General features: G+C 40.5%; 1 protein-coding gene and 1 non-coding gene across 5 annotated transcripts in view; one reads left to right on the plus strand and one right to left on the minus strand.

Annotated features, from left to right (window-relative positions):
- The window catches only part of TTC28 (tetratricopeptide repeat domain 28), a 599,164-nt gene that overhangs the window by 215,364 nt on the left and 368,206 nt on the right, over positions 1 to 15,594 (plus strand). The window lies entirely within an intron of this gene.
- On the minus strand, positions 5,792 to 5,898 carry LOC136146251 (U6 spliceosomal RNA). The gene has a single exon (XR_010658968.1). It is a non-coding gene; the product is annotated as a U6 spliceosomal RNA (small nuclear RNA).

A 15,594-nucleotide genomic window follows, 5' to 3' on the forward strand; every position in this document is an offset into this window, starting at 1 on the left:
CTAACAGTTGGTGCATGTGGAGCTACCTAATTAAAATAATTCCAGTCTTGTTAATAAGATAAGTGTGTTTTCTAGTTGCTATGGGATTATTGCTATCAAATACAAAGGGCTTGAGGCTTAGTCAAGTGAATTATGCTTATATTCCAGTCCCTTTACCAATTTAATTGTATTTAAGAGTTTAAATCCTTATGTTCTTTCTTATATTTTCATTTCAATGAACGGGAGAGGTAGCTTGCGGAAGTTTTGTGGATAAGAATACTGACATCAGGCATAGAACCTGTAGATTCCACAGGAGATTTGGCTACTAGAGAAGGTCACAGAAATTGACGTGGTAATACATGATGAAATGGCCTCTTGTCTAAACTGTCCCACTCCCGCATCTTTTCCATGAGTCCTTCAACTGAAATTGATTTCTCCCTTCTCTGAACTCCTGGAATGCTTTATATGTATACTTCTTACAATATTTTCTACTTTTTGCTGTTTATATACATATGTTTTACAAATGCTGATTCTTAAAGGAAGACTTAGTGACAGACCACTGTCTTGTCCTCCAAGGAGCCTAAGGCAATGGCTTGCACGTTGTGGTTGACGCAGAAACATTTGTTGAGTGAATGATCAATAGAAAGAAATATTTTATCATTAACTTTAATCTATATAATCATACTCCAGGTCTTGAGAAGGGACTTAGAACCTGTTCTTAAGTATGTAAGAATATTTTTATTTTTAAATTTCGAAAATACTAAATTAGAATCATTAAGAAACTTTTGTATGCTGAATTTTATATAAGAAACTGACATATGATCCTCTTAGCAGAATCAAGAAAACCTTGCAGACTAAATACCGGGAATATATATATATACACACACACACACACACACGAGCCTTCTTCAAAACAGAATTCATTAATTGTACAGAGCTCTGAGGTCTCACTAAGTCTCCTGTCCAAACAACACACACTGTTAAATGGTAAACTAATGGGGAAAGAGAAAAAACTCACCATGCATCTGAGCAGGTATGATAAAGTGAAATATTTGTTCAGGGGCTACTTCTAGCAGTCATTGGTCATTGCCAGCTCTGTATGACTCTGGAATCGGTTTCTACCACTGCTGTCTGATGCTTTCCTGCCCCTTGGTGGTGATTGTTATCATCTCACTCGCCAGACCTTATCTTCATTGAAGCTCTGCCCTCCTAGATAATTCTCATAAAACAAACGTTAGGATTTTGGCAGCTAATGATAATGCCTTTGTTAAGGCTCCTAGTAAGAAGTCATATAGGTAAGAAGTCATATATAGTCATATAGAAGTCATTTATAGTCATATAAATCACAGCAAGATCTTCTATGACCCACCTCCCAGAATATTGGAAATAAAAGCAAAAATAAACAAATGGGACCTAATGAAACTTAAAAGCTTTTGCATAACAAAGGAAACTATAAGTAAGGTGAAAAAACAGCCCTCAGATTGGGCGAAAATAATAGCAAATGAGGAAACAGACAAAGGACTGATCTCAAAAATATACAAGCAACTTCTGAAGCTCAATTCCAGAAAAATAAATGACCCAATCAAAAAATGGGCCAAAGAACTAAACAGACATTTCTCCAAAGAAGACATACAGATGGCTAACAAACACATGAAAAGATGCTCAACATCACTCATCATCAGAGAAATGCAAATCAAAACCACAATGAGGTACCATTACACGCCAGTCAGGATGGCTGCTATCCAAAAGTCTACAAGCAATAAATGCTGGAGAGGGTGTGGAGAAAAGGGAACCCTCTTACACTGTTGGTGGGAATGCAAACTAGTACAGCCACTATGGAAAACAGTGTGGAGATTCCTTAAAAAACTGGAAATAGAACTGCCATATGCCCAGCAATACCACTTCTGGGCATACACACTGAGGAATCCAGATCTGAAAGAGACACGTGCACCCCAATATTCATCGCAGCACTGTTTATAATAGCCAGGACATGGAAGCAACCCAGATGCCCATCAGCAGATGAATGGATAAGGAAGCTGTGGTACATATACACCATGGAATATTACTCAGCCGTTAAAAAGAATTCATTTGAATCAGTTCTAATGAGATGGATGAAACTGGAGCCCATTATACAGAGTGAAGTAAGCCAGAAAGATAAAGACCAATACAGTATACTAACACATATATATGGAATTTAGAAAGATGGTAACGATAACCCTATATGCAAAACAGAAAAAGAGACACAGAAGTACAGAACAGACTTTTGAACTCTGTGGGAGAAGGTGAGGGTGGGATGTTTCGAAAGAACAGTATGTATATTATCTATGGTGAAACAGATCACCAGCCCAGGTGGGATGCATGAGTCAAGTGCTCGGGCCTGGTGCACTGGGAAGACCCAGAGGAATCGGGTGGAGAGGGAGGTGTGGGAGGGGGGACCGGGATGGGGAATACGTGTAACTGTATGGCTGATTCATATCAATGTATGACAAAACCCACTGAAATGTTGTGAAGTAATTAGCCTCCAACTAATTAAAAAAAAAAAAAAAAAGAAGTCATATAGGGACACCTGAGAAGATAGAAGAAAATCAAGGGTGGGTGGGAAAGAGGTGGTAGAAAGACTGGAGAGGGGAGGAACCTGGAGGCTGGGTGCTGGCAGGCAGACTGGGAGTAAGAAGCAGCAGAGGTCAGCACAGGGTGACTGACAGGCGGGCCAGTGCCTGGGGAAGATGGCAGGTGTGTGTAGGAGAGCCGTGGCTCGCGTCTCAGCGCTATTCCTTTCTGTGTGTGTCTTAAAAACAGGGTGTATATTCAAGGTGTTTTCCACCTTAGTAGTATTCAGGATGCCTTTTTGTTTGTGGTTTTGTGTCCTTTGCTTCTAGGGCTTGTCATATTAGAAGCAGACATCAAAAGCCAAGCCACAGTCACATGAAGATGGAAACTTATTACTTCAGGTTTGGGGGCAGATGTTTCTTTACTTAAATGAAATGTGTCTGTCTCCCCAGCCGTGGCTGACCTCCTCAGACTTATGGTGTGAATGGCTGTAGAGATTGTTTTCGTGACAAAAGGAGATCCATCACTGCTTTGAACCACCCAAAACTGTTCACCTCTGCTGGCAAGAAGCCAAGCCGAACCTGTCTGAGGCTCTCTGGTAGCTGCTCACGCTCTTTTATATGTGAAGCACAAGAAGTGGGGCATTTGTGAGATAGTATGTTATTTAGAGTCAAGAGACAGCTTTGATAGACTGCCAGGTATGTTGGCAGTCAGAGATCTCAATTTAATGCTTCTCCTGAAACATTTGGTATGGTAGCTGGAGGCAAGGTAAAATCGGCTTTTATGGAGCCTGCTGACTTGTCTGTATAAGGGGCCTAAACAGGAGGTAACGTGAGCAAATGTTAGCCAGGCTTTGACTTTAGACCTCCAAATCACATTTAACACATGACCAGGGCAGTTGTCTACTTAATGAGTTGAATTATGGAACCCATTTGCCCATTCATTTCCATTCACTAAAATCTCCCTTTAGACCTCAGTGAAAGTGAGAGTTGCTTATATCGTGTCTGACTCTTTGCGACCCCATGGACTGTAGCGGGCCAGGCTTCTCTGTCCATGGAATTCTTTTTTTTTTTTTTTTTTACATTTATTTGCATTTATTTTCTGTGGCATTTATTCCCGGATCATAAGTTTTTGTTTCTTTAGTTTCTTCTGGGATATCTTTTTCTTCTGTGCAACCTCCTCTTCTGGTTTAGGAACAATCTGTTTTTTTCAGTAAGGATCACCTCAATGTGGCAGAGAGAGCTCATGTAGGGGTTGATCCGACTGTGAGCTCTGTAAGTCCTGTGCTGCATCTTGGGGGCTTTGTTCACTTGGATGTGCTCAATAACCAGAGAATCTACATCTAAGCCCTTAAGTTCAGCATTACTCTCTGCATTTTTGAGCTTGTGTAGTAAAAATTCAGCACTCTTTTTGGGACACCGACCCTGTGTCCAGCCCCGCTGTTTGGCCTGTGCACACCTACCAACTCCACCATTGTAACGACGGAATGGCACACACTGCTTCTTAAAAGTGACATCCTTCAGATACTTGGTGGCTTTTTGGATATGCATACCCTTTATGGCCTGGGCAGTTTCACGAGTGTTCTTAAAGTGAACACGAAGATTTGAACCTCTTGATTTGCGTGATTTTGTGGGGTTTTCTGGGTCGAGTGAATAGCGCACCATTTTTAGGGGTCAGCTCAGGCTGCTTACCGGAAAAGCTGTCCATGGGATTCTACAGGCCAGAATATTGAAATAGGTTGCCATTTCCTTCTCCAGGGGATCTTCCCAACACAGGGATCAAACCCAGTTCTCCTGCATTGCAGGCAGATTCTTGACCATCTGAGCCACTGTATCTCTAAGTAACAATAATCTCTAATATTACAGGGAAGTAGCATCTTTGTTCATAATCTAATAGTCTGTGGCTAAAACAATGTGTTTTGGGCCAGTTTTCGTCTGCATGTCAGCCTTGTAGTAGTCATGTTAGGGATCTAGCCCCAGTAACAATAGGAGACTGGTGGTAGCAAAAATCAGCCATGGTGTCCCATGTTCTTCCAGTGAGTCTGGCAAGAGCCTGTTAGTGAGGTTTGGCGTCTGCCTCTTGGTTTGCTTCGTGAGCAGACTGGGGTAGAGTTAAAGGATATACAAGCACAGTCTCTGTAATGTCTGCCTGCTTCCATAGGTCCAATTGCCTTCTGGAGACTGGGAGACTGTATAGAATTTGTATTGGTTTCTTACTAGCCTGTAACCACAGGATAGACTTATAATTAAATGAAAATCTGAAAATCTTGGTTGTAAGAGCATAATTTGAGATAAAACTTTTGAAATTGCTTTCCAATTTTGCAGATGGAAATAAAACAGAAGCATAGACCACCTGGAGAAAAGTTGTCGATGTTAATACTAATAATAGCTACCACTTATTTTGAGCCTCTTATGAGTTAGGCACAGTGCTGACATCATTACCTCCTTCACATCCTAACAATACTGCAGAAAGGTTTTAGAGCAGGAGAGGAGACTGAGTCTAAGACAAGGTCAGTAACTTGCTGACGACCACAAAATTAGTAACTGGTGATCTGGGATTCGAACCTGGATCTGTCTGACACAGGTGTCCTGCACAGTTTGTACAGTTCTGTGCTTTAAGATGGAAAAAAAAAAAAATACAGACAGCCCCGCAGAGAAGTAGCGCCAAAACTTCTAAGGCGCTGTAGCCGAAAGCAGAGCTTTCAACACATTAGCAAAGACCACAAACTAACAACACGTGATGATCAGAATGAATTAGAAAGTGAGTTACTTAACTAACACTCTGGGGTAATTTCAGGTAAAGGGAAGGATTAATAGCGTTTATTTTTGTATGTGCCACCACAGGATTTTTAAGGAACTGATTTTCTATGCTTTAAAAATGACAATGTTTGTGAGCCCTGTGTTTTCTGTCACTGCGTTAGGCATTATTCAGTGCAGACACCAGGAACTTATTTTTCTCCTTCCATCTATTGCTGCTACTGGAAACAGATGTTCTCTAAGCCTACCATGCCAGTGCTTCCTCTGACAAGCTTGCATAAAGTGGTGATATTGTGTTTGCCCATCCTACCATTTCAAGAGTTAAACGGAGAACTATAGTCTCCAGTGCACCCGCCTTTACAGATAGACATACTCTTTGGGATCCCATATTTAAGTGAAATTAGTTCTGAAGTCAGGTTTTATTTTATTTATTTATTTTTTTTAGAAACAGTTTATTTTCCATCAACCAAATTTCCATTTTGGTGGAAGTTTGTGGAAGAACAACTAAAAATATGGAACGCTTCATGAATTTGTGTGTCATCCTTGCGCAGGGGTCAGGTTAATCTTCTCTGTATCATTCCAACTTTAGTATATGTGCTGCTGAAGCGAGCACTGAAGTCAGATTTTAAATTTGAACTAAGAATAGGGGAACTTGACCAGTAAGTAGATGATGGAAGATCCTGATTTTATCTTTAAAAAAAAAAAAAAGGAGAGCGTGTCAATTAAAAAATCTTGTGTCTGAAATATAGCAACTGTGAATTAAATGCATAGATCTTCTTCATCAAGTTGATATTTAGGTTTGGCATCATGGATCTCTAAATGAGTTAATTGTGTCTATGTTCAGCTGTGAGTCTAATGGTTTAATTTGATAATGGATGACTTTGAACTTCATTTGGAGACTTTAGCCCTTTGAGAGTATTGTTTGATTCTTCTTCCTGTTCTTCCTCTTGCTCATCTTCTTCCTCCTCCTCCCTCCTTTTTCTTATCCTCCCTCTCCTTTTCTTGGTCCTTGTAAGAACATTTTATGATTTAAAAATCCTGTTGATATGCTAGTGAAGAGACAACATTAATCTGAGAATAATTATCTTGACATTAGGGATGTGTGATATGTGCATGTTTATTGCTCAACATAGTGCTTTCAGCAAACACTTGGGAATGAATGAAGGAATACAGATGTTTCTGAATCTGACTTCTCTGAGTTTCTTTTAAGCATGTTTAAAAGCTTTGGATTTTATTTTGGTCTTGGATAATCACTTAGTGAACAGGAACCCTGTTACTGCTAATCTGTGGAGGTACCTCTAATGGAAAGGCCAGTTCAGCCATTATATATTTCCTTCTCTCTCAGTGGTTTCTTGACTGGCTATAATAGGCCTTTGAGTTTTCCTTTTGTTTCCCTTTCTTTCTGGCCCTCTAGCAACATTTCTTTCTGCTTCATTTTTAAACTGTAAAGTATCCTGTGTTATCTTTCTTATCACACCTCCCTGATCCCCCCTTTTCCTGCCCTTACTACTCCTGTCTTCTCTTTCAACCCAAATATAAATGAGAATTAAGGAAGCTGAAACATTTACCTAAAATAAGAATAAAACTTAATGCCTTTTCAGTGTTCGAAGAGCATGTATTTGTATTTTTAAAAATGTTTCAGAGTCTAAGACTTGAAAAAATAAAATTAGATCTTGTTGGATTTCTTATGTACACACACTTGTTTAGAATATAGAAGGCTGAAAGAATAATACTAGAAGCATATAAATAAGTGGCCTGAGGAGTTGGCACTACTGCTGTTACCATCTGGTCTATCCTAAGTATTTTAGCCAATATTTATGTATTAGGTCACAGATTCATTTAGATCTTCTTGATCAGTCTGGATAATATGACCTCTAACTTGAAGTTCCTGTTTTTTTTCCAGACTGGAGATAAGGTGCTTACTAACTCAAAGATTTTGCATTGCATTAAGTTTTTTGTGTGTATGATAAGGAAATGTTTCCAAGTGCAAGGTGGTAGTATTGCTGCTGCTGCTGCTACTGTATACAACTGTACACATGTTGGGGTTAGAGTTGGAACACTTTGGAGATATTGAGTGAAGAACTTGAGCTGTGCAGATCTGCAAAGGGAAGAAGGCAGGTCATAGCAGGCTTGGAAGAAGTAACTTAAAATTTGTTGTGATGATTCTAGATTTGACACTAACTTAAACAAACCACCTCAGGTCACCTGGTATATCTGAATTTGGCTTAGGTATTACATAAGATGAAGACTTATTGAAATGGAAAAGCAAAGGCTTTCAAAAACAGGATGCAGAAGAATGTGTAGAATATAATGTTATTTTGGTGAAAATGTGTGTGAATATGTGTATATAGAGCAAGGGGAAAGACCTCAGCTCAGTTCACTTGCTCAGTCATGTCTGACTCTTTGCGACCCCATGGACTGCAGCATGCCAGGCTCCTCTGTCTATTACCAACTCCTGGAGCTTGCTCAAACTCACGTCCCAAGTCAGTGATGCCATCCAACTATCTTGTCCTCTGTTATCTCCTCCTTCTGCCTTCAATCTTTCCCAGCATCAGGATCTTTTCCAGTGAGTCAGTTCGTCTTATTAGGTGACAAAGTATTGGAGTTTCAGCTTCAGCATCTGTCCTTCAAGTGAATATTCAGGACTGATTTCCTTGAGGATTGACTGGTTGGATCTCCTTGAAGTCCAAGGGACTCTCAAGAGTCTTCTCCAACACCACTGTTGAAAAGTGTTAATTCTTCAGTGCTCAGCTTTCTTTATAGTCCAACTTTCACATCCATACATGACTACTGGAAAAACCATAGCTTTGACTAGATGAACCTTTGTTGGCAAAGTAATGTCTCTACTTTTGAACCTGCTGGCTAGGTTGATCATAGCTTATCTTCCAAGGAGCAAGCGTCTTTTTAATTTCATGGCTGCACTCACCATCTGCAGCGATTTTGGAGCCCAAGAAAAAAAAGTCTGTCACTGTTTTCATTGTTTCCCCATCTGTTTGCCATGAAGTGATGAGACTGAATGCCATGATCTTAGTTTTTTGAATATTGAATTTTAAGCCAACTTTTTCACTCTCCTCTTTCACTTTCATCAAGAGGTCTTTAGTTCTTCTTCACTTTTCTGCCATAAGGGTGGTGTCATCTGCATATCTGAGGTTATTGATATTTCTCCCGGCAATATTATTCCAACTTGTGATTTATCAAGCTCAGCATTTTGCATCAGGTACTCTGCATATAAGTTAAACAAGCAGGGTGACAACATACAGCCTTGATGTACTCCTTTCCCACTTTGGAACCAGCTCACTGTTGCATGTCCAGTTCTAATTTTTGCTTCTTGACCTGCATACAGGTTTCTCAGGAGTCAGGTTAGGTGGTCTAGTAGCCTCATCTCTTTAGAATTTTGCAAAGTTTGTTGTGATCCATGCAGTAAAAGGCTTTGGCATAGTCAATAAAACAGAAGTAGGTGTTTTTCTGGAACTCTCTTGCTTTTTCTGTAATCCGTTGGATGTTGGCAATTTGATCTCTGGTTCCTCTGCTTTTTCTAAATCCAGCTTGAACATCTGGAAGTTCTCAGTTCATGTACTGTTGAAGCCTAGCTTGGAGATTTTTGAGCATTACTTTGCTAGTGTGTGAGATGAGTGCAATTGTGCAGTAGTTTGAGTATTCTCTGGCATTGCCTTTCTTTGGGATTGGTATGAAAACTGACATTTTCTAGTCCTGTGGCCACTGCCATGTTTTCCAAATTTGCTTGCATATTGAGTGCAGCACTTTTACAGCATCATCTTTTAGGATTTGAAATAGCTCAACTGGAATTCCATCACATCCACTAGCTTTGTTTGTAGTGATGCTTCCTAAGGTCCACTTGACTTCACATTCCAGTATGTCTGCCTCTAGGTGAGTGATCACAGGATTGTGATTATATGGGTCATGAAGATCTTTTTTGTATAGTTCTTCTGTGTGTTCTTGCCATCTCTTCTTAATATCTTCTGCTTCTCTTAGGTTCATTACCATTTCTGTTCTTTATTGTGCTCATCTTTGCATGAAATGTTCCCTTGGTGTCTCCAGTTTTCTTGGAGAGATCTCTAGTCTTCCCCATTCTATTGTTTTCCTCTATTTATTTGCATTGATCACTGAGGAAAGCTTTCTTATCTCTCCTTGCTATTGTTGGAACTCTGCATTCAAATGGGTATATCTTTCCTTTTCTCCTTTGCCTTTAGCTTCTCTTCTTTTCTCAGTTATTTGTAAGGCCTCCTCAGACAACCATTTTGCCTTTCTTTTTCTTGGGGATGGTCTTGATCACTGCCTCCTGTACAATTTCATGAATCTCTGTCCATAGTTCTTCAGGTACTCTGTCAGATCTAATCCCTTGTATCTATTTGTCACTTCCACTGTATAATCGTAAGGGATTTGATTTAGGTCATACCTGAATGGTCTAGTGGTTTTCCCTACTTTGTTCAGTTTAAGTCCGAATTTGGCATTAAGGAGTTCATGATCTGAGCCATAGTCAGCTCCCGATCTTGTTTTTTCTGACTGTATAGAGCTTCTCCATCTTTGGCTGCAAAGAATATAATCAGTCTGATTTCGGTATTGACCATCTGGTGATGTCCATGTGTAGAGTCATCTCTTGTGTTATTAAAAGTGGGCATTTGCTGTGACTAGTGTGTTCTCTTGGCAAAACTCTGTTAGCTTTTGTTCTGCTTTATTCTGTACTCCAGGGTCAAACTTGCCTGTTACTCCAGGTATCTCTTGACTTTCTATTTTTGCATTCTAGCCCCTGTGATGAAGTGGACATCTTTTTGGAGTGTTAGTTCTAGAAGGTCTTGTAGGTGTTCATAGAACCGTTCAACTTCAGCTTTTTTTGGCATTAGTAGTCAGGGCATAGACTTAAATTGCTGTGATATTGAATGGTTTTCCTTGGAAATGAACAGAGATGATTCTCTTTGGAAAGACCTACCAGGCCATAAATCAACATGTTGAAAGGTCTAATCTCTGAATGCTGGAAATGTGGAATGTTTATTTAGAAACACTTTCCTCATCTGTGTTTTCTATTTATTATGAATGCACATGCTTCTACAATTATAATAAGAGGTTGTCTTCAAAAGTGGCTATTGAAGAGGAATGTCTATAAAGTCAGCTTTTGCTTCGCTAATCAGGAAACCTTGACAAGCCAATCATCTAACCCCACCCACTGGGTAAAACCTCCACAATAAAAAGGAACCACAGACCTCCAGAATACAGAAAGCCCACTCCAGACAGAGCAATCTAAACAAGATGAAAAGGCAAAGAAATACCCAACAGGTAAAGGAACATGAAAAAAGTCCACCAAGTCAAACAAAAGAGGAGGAGATAGGGAATCTACCTGAAAAAGAATTTAGAATAATGATAATAAAAATGATCCAAAATCTTGAAAGCAAAATGGAGTTACAGATAAATAGCCTGGAGACAAAGATTGAAAAGATGCAAGAAATGTTTAATAAAGACCTAGAAGAAATAAAAAAGAGTCAATTAAAAATGAATAATGCAATGAATGAGATAAAAAACACTCTGGAGGGAACCAAGAGTAGAATAACGGAGACAGAAAATAGGATAAGTGAGGTAGAAGATAGAATGGTGGAAATAAATGAAGCAGAGAGGAAAAAAGAAAAAAGAATCAAAAGAAATGAGGACAACCTCAGGGACCTCTGGGACAATGTGAAACGCCCCAATATTCGAATCATAGGAGTCCCAGAAGAAGAAGACAAAAAGAAAGGCCATGAGAAAATACTCGAGGAGATAATAGCTGAAAACTTCCCTAAAATGGGGAAGGAAATAGCCACCCAAGTCCAAGAAACCCAGAGAGTCCCAAACAGGATAAACCCAAGGCGAAACACCCCAAGACACATATTAATCAAATTAACAAAGATCAAACACAAAGAACAAATACTAAAAGCAGCAAGGGAGAAGCAACAAATAACACACAAAGGGATTCCCATAAGGATAACAGCTGATCTATCAATAGAAACCCTCCAGGCCAGAAGGGAATGGCAGGACATACTGAAAGTAATGAAAGAGAATAACCTACAACCTAGATTACTATACCCAGCAAGGATCTCATTCAGATACGAAGGAGAATTCAAAAGCTTTACAGACAAGCAAAAGCTGAGAGAATTCAGCACCACCAAACCAGCTCTTCAACAAATGCTAAAGGATCTTCTCTAGACAGGAAATGCAGAAAGGTTGAATAAACGTGAACCCAAAACAACAAAGTAAATGGCAACGGGTCCACACCTATCAATAATTACCTTAAATGTAAATGGGTTGAATGCCCCAGCCAAAAGACAAAGATTGGCTGAATGGATACAAAAAAAATGCAAATCAAAACCACAATGAGGTACCATTACATGCCAGTCAGGATGGCTGCTATCCAAAAGTCTACAAGCAATAAATGCTGGAGAGGGTGTGGAGAAAAGGGAACCCTCTTACACTGTTGGTGGGAATGCAAAGTAGTACAGCCACTATGGAGAACAGTGTGGAGATTTCTTAAAAAACTGGAAATAGAACTACCATATGACCCAGCAATACCACTTCTGGGCATACACACTGAGGAATCCAGATCTGAAAGAGACACGTGCACCCCAATGTTCATCGCAGCACTGTTTATAATAGCCAGGACATGGAAGCAACCTAGATGCCCATCAGCAGATGAATGGATAAGGAAGCTGTGGTATATATACACCATGGACTATTACTCAGCCGTTAAAAAGAATTCATTTGAATCAGTTCTAATGAGATGGATGAAACTGGAGCCCATTATACAGAGTGAGGTGAGCCAGAAAGATAAAGAACATTACAGTATACTAACACATATATACGGAATTTAGAAAGATGGTAACGATGGCCCTATATGCAGGGCAGAAGAAGAGAGGCAGAAGTACAGAACAGACTTTTGAACTCTGTGGGAGAAGGTGAGGGTGGGATGTTTCGAAAGAACAGCATGTATATTATCTGTGGTGAAACAGACCACCAGCCCAGGTGGGAGACATGAGTCAAGTGCTCGGGCCTGTTGGGCTGGGAAGATCCAGAGGAATCGGGTGGAGAGCGAGGTGGAATGGGAGACCGGGATGGGGAATTCGTGTAACTGTATGGCTGATTCACATCAATGTATGACAAAACCCACTGAAAAATTAAAAAAAAAAAAAAAAAGTGGGAACAAGGAAAAAAAAAAAAAAATAAAGTCAGCTTTTGGTGGTAGATGAGGGTGACTCTTGTTGTGGGGCCAGGCACAGCGAGACAAGGGACTGAGTACCTTGAAGGTTTAAGTAGAGTGACTGATAATACAAAGCATCAAAGAATAAAAACCTTATCTTTTAACTGATAGTATTTAAGATAAATTTATCAACTTGTGTGATTATGAGAAATTTACCTTCCTAATTATGTTTCACAGTGATAATAAAATTAGTTTCTCTTCTCAGATTATACACAGCTTGTAGTGGAAAGAGCTCAGAAATGAGCTAGGTGACTGGGGAAGCCAGCCTGGGATTTAAATTTTATAGAGACAATGCAGAGTTCATGGTATTAAGAGTTTGGCAGAAATCCCCAGGAGTTAAGAAATTTCAAACAAAGGCTGACAGGAGACAGTTGGCTGGAAAATGAAAAAGTCTGGTAGAGTTGAAGTGCATCGTATATTAGGATCATCAGCAATGCAATGAATTTTCATTGCCGAATAACTAAAGTTAGAAATAATAAAAACTGTTTTGGTTTCTTTAGTCCATATTTAAGCTTTAAAAATCACATTCTATTTGAACCAGCTATTGGAGTCCCATTTTTCTAGATTGGGGTTGGAAGAAGGATATAGAAATACTAAACTATAAATTAGAAGCCGGAATAATAGCAAAAAGCTATTTTTTGCTATTAGATACTCAGGTGTTAGGGAAATCATGTTTGCCCTGAGAAAAGTATTCTGAAGGTACCTACCTGCGTATTACTTGGGTAGTAGGTTCCAGGGTCAAGACCTAAAGTGAAAAATGGAATAATGAAAATTACCTTGAAAAAAACCTCTCTAAAAAGTTCATGTTAGAGATTAATGGCATTAATACAGCAGATTTTTCCTCCAATGTTAGAACAAAGCAACATTTCTTTGGTTGAGCCCCAGATACACTTAGCTTATGTTTATGGACCATGGTGTTTAGGGAGGAGACATGCTTTGCACACTAGAACCACCCTCATCGTGGCCAAGGGTCCACACTATGAGAGGCTGACTGAAGTGGGTGTGCATTCATGACATCCATCCCTTGTTTATGCCCACACTTAAGGTTCTTGTTCCCACATTTTACTTCTCCCTCCCCCATTTTTCTCTCTTTTTACCCTGTTTCACCATCTCTTCTGAGCACTCAAATGGGTCCACTGTACCCATTTGGTTCCATGGTTCTCAGGTGGCTATTTTACATACTTACCAGATCCTCTTTGGTTTGGAATTGGTTGGGGGCCCGTGTTCTGGCCTGACAAGATTTACACTGTTCCTGACAGTACTTATGTTTCTGGAGCCATTTAGTCTTGGGGCAGCTGGGTCTGAACTGGGCTTGCAGGGTGTCCAGCCTGGTCTAGGTGCCTTTAAGATGTTAAGACCTGACATATCCAAATAAAACTATAATTTAAAAAGACACATACACCCCTGTGTTCATAGCAGCACTATTCGCAATAACCAGGACAGGGAAACAACCTAAATATCTATCAACAGATGAATGGATGAAGAAGATATGGTGCATGATACACGATGGAATATTATTCAGCCATAAAAACAGAATGAAATAATGTCATTTGCAGCACCATGGGTGGAAGAAGAGATGATCATATTATGTGAGATAAGTCAGACAGAGAAAGACAAATACCATATGATATAACTTATATGTGGAATGTAAACTATGGCACAAATGAACCTGTCTACAAAACAGAAACAGACTTATAGGCATACAGAACAGACTTGCGGTTGCCAGTGGGAGAGGAGAGAGAGGAGGAGAGAGAGGAGGGAAGAATCGGGAATTTGTAGTTAGTAGATGTAAACTTGGGTGGCCCCACATGGCATGACTTAGTTTCATTGAGTTAGACAAGGCTGTGGTCCTGTGATCAGATTGTCTAGTTTTCTATGATTATGGTATTAGTGTGTCAGCCCTCTGATGCCCTCTTGCAACACCTACCGTCTTACTTGGGTTTCTCTTACCTCAGACGTGGGGTATCTCTTCACAGCTGCTCCAGTAAAGCACAGCCGCTGCTCCTTACCGTGGATGAGGGTTATCTTCTCACAGCCGCCCCTCCTGACCTTGAACGTGGAGTAGCTCCTCTCAGCCCTCTTGCGCCCCACAGCAGCCGCTCCTTGGAGGTGGGGTTGCTCCTCTCAGCCGCCGCCCCTGACCTTGGGCGTGGTAGCTCCTCTAGGCTGCTGCCCCTGTCCTCGGACCTGGGGAAGCTCTTCTCAGCCACCGCCCCTGACCTTGGAGGTGGGGAAGCTCCTCTTGGCCGCCGCTCCTGCGCTGTTGCAGCCTGGCACTCTCGGTCGCTACCCCTGACCTTGGGCTAGGGATAGCTCCTCACGGCCACACTTCTGCGCAGTCCGTTGCAGCCGGCACGCTTCTGCGCGGTCCGTCAGTGGAGAGGTCTGACAGAATGTGGTCCACTGGAGAAGGAAATGGCAAACCACTTCAGTATTCTTGCCTTGAGAACCCCATGAACAGTATAAAAAGGCAAAATGATAGGATACTGAAAGAGGAGCTCCCCAGGTCGGTAGGTGCCAAATATGCTACTGGAGATCAGTGGAGAAATAACTCTAGAAAGAATGAAGGGATGGAGCCAAAGCAAAAAACATACCCAGTTGTGGATGTGACTGGTGATAGAAGCAAGGTCTGATGTTGTAAAGAGCAATATTGCATAGGAACCTGGAGTGTTAGGTCCATGAATCAAAGCAAATTGGAAGTGGTCAAACAGGAGATGGCAAGAGTGAATGTTGACATTCTAGGAATCAGCGAACTAAAATGGACTGGAATGGGTGAATTTAACTCAGATGACCATTATATCTACTACTGTGGGCAGGAATCCCTTAGAAGAAATGGAGTAGCCATCATGGTCAACAAAAGAGTCTGAAATGCAGTACTTGGATGCAATCTCAAAAATGACAGAATGATCTCTGTTCATTTTCAAGGCAAACCATTCAATATCACGGTAATCCAAGCCTGTGCCCCAACCAGTAATGCTGAAGAAGCTGAAGTTGAATAGTTCTATGAAGACCTATAAGACCTTTTAGAACTAACACCCAAAAAAGATGTCCTTTTCATTATAGGGGACT

Source organism: Muntiacus reevesi, chromosome 13 (assembly GCF_963930625.1).
Source record: "Muntiacus reevesi chromosome 13, mMunRee1.1, whole genome shotgun sequence".
Lineage (NCBI taxonomy): Eukaryota > Metazoa > Chordata > Mammalia > Artiodactyla > Cervidae > Muntiacus > Muntiacus reevesi.